Below are 1,966 nucleotides of genomic sequence, written 5' to 3'. Positions count from 1 at the left end.
AAACAAACAAAATCCCTCAAAAAGGTCAAAGTGTGGGGAACTAGAGATTACAATTTCAACATACAAATTCTGAGGAAGACAAAATTCAGTCTCAGGTTTCCTGAGAGCCGAAGAATTGATGCTTTTGAACTGACTGTGGTGTTGGAGAAGACTCTCGAGAGTCCCTTGGACTGCAAGGAGATGAACCTTGCAACCAGTCAACCCTAAAGGAAATCAGTCCTGAATATTCATTGAAAGGACTGATGCTGAAGCTGAAGCTCCAATACGATGCGAAGAACTGACTCATTGGAAAAGATCCTGATGCTAGGAAAAATTGAAGGCAAAAGGAGGAGAAGGGGACGACAGAGGACGAGATGGTTGGATGGCATCACCGACTTGATAGACATGAGTTTGAGCAAGCTCCGGCAGATGGTGAAGGACAGGGAAGCCTGACATGCTGCAGCCAATGGGGCCGCAAAGAGTTGGACATGACAAGTGACTGAACGACAGGCTTCCTAGGTGGGAAGGTGGAAGCTAAGTAACTGGGGAGTCGAGGGGAGATGACTGCTGATGCTCAGAGAGGTTAGGACCTCCTGGGGAACTGGGCCATCCTGACTGAGCTCCTTGACCAGAGGACACCCAGGGGCCCAAAGGTGAGCTCACCACGAGGAAGGGAGGCCTGAGCTGGTGAGCCTGGCTCACCAGCATTGGAGTCTAGAGGCTGGTGAGTGTGGGGGGTGAGGAGCAGGGCGGGTAGGAAGGCAGGGTGGGAGCTGCGGTTGGATGTTCCTCCCACTGCACACACAGAGCAGGCTAAGCATATGTGAATGTGCATCAAAGAACTGCCACCCTGGAGCCCTAGCTGAGGCATCCCAGCTGTGGGGAGGTTTGTGTGAGCCAGGCTGCTGTGCACAGCTGAACCAGCTGCAGACGGCATGTTTGTATTCTAGGGCCACATGGCTGTGTGTGAGCACTGCATTTCTGGAGCCGGGGGGCAGCCTGCACAGTGGGGCAGTGTGGCTCTGACCCCGAGTCTGCCCACCCCTTCAGGACCAGTCTTCTGTGATGATACCATGTGGCAGCCGCAGATGCGATTACCAGGAACAAGACTGGGCAGACTCTCGCTCTCTCCACCAGCCATTTCAAGGCAAGACTGACCTCTCAAGTTTGTAAGGCCCAAGGATACTGGGAAATGGGGATAGAGAATGTCCAGGGAAGGAATTTTCTTCCAGATGATATGGGAAGGCGGGAGCTGGGTGATCAGAGAATAGAAGAGAGACGACTGGTTTGTATCCCAAGTTGGGTGAATGGGACGTACCAGTCGGATTAAGATCCTTCTGGGAAGAGGGGACACCTTTTATGGGTGAGGTTTTAAAAATATGCACTTTTGTGCTCGCTTTGGCAGCACATATACTAAAATTGGACCAATACAGAGAAGATTAGCAGGGGCCCTGTGCAAAGATGACATGCAGATTCGTGAAGTCTTCCATATTTTTTGATATATGGCAGAAACCAACATAATATTGTAAAGCAATTATCCTCCAACTAAAAATAAATGAATTTATTTTGAAAAATCTGCACTTCTGACACCATAAAACTCCTAGAAGAGCTCATAGGCAAAACATTCTCTGACATAAAACATACCAATGTTTTCTTAGGTCAGTCTCCCAAGGCAATAGAAATAAAAACACAAATAAACAAATGGGACCTAAGCAAACTTACAAGCTTTTGCACAGCAAAGGAAACCATAAACAAAACAAAAAGACAACCTAAGGAATGAGAGAAAATATTTGCAAAGATGTGACCGACAAGGGCTTAGTTTCCAAAATAAATAAGCAGCTCATACAACAGAACAACAACAAAAACTCAATTGAAAAATGAGCAGAAGACCTGAATAGACATTTCTTCAAAGAAGACATACAGATGGCCAAAAGCACATGAAAAGATGTTCAATGTTGCTAATTATTAGAGAAATGCAGATAAAAAC

The 1,966-nt window shown here is 46.8% G+C and overlaps 1 non-coding gene across 1 annotated transcript; it reads left to right on the top strand.

Moving 5' to 3' along the window:
- Positions 1–1,368: 1,368 nt before the first annotated feature.
- LOC112581297 lies at positions 1,369–1,475 on the top strand. Its single transcript, XR_003105832.2, has one exon. It is a non-coding gene; the product is annotated as a U6 spliceosomal RNA (small nuclear RNA).
- Positions 1,476–1,966: the final 491 nt, after the last annotated feature.

This window comes from Bubalus bubalis, chromosome 21 (genome assembly GCF_019923935.1).
Source record: "Bubalus bubalis isolate 160015118507 breed Murrah chromosome 21, NDDB_SH_1, whole genome shotgun sequence".
In the NCBI taxonomy this organism is placed as follows: domain Eukaryota; kingdom Metazoa; phylum Chordata; class Mammalia; order Artiodactyla; family Bovidae; genus Bubalus; species Bubalus bubalis.
This window is presented reverse-complemented; position numbering and strand designations above follow the sequence as displayed.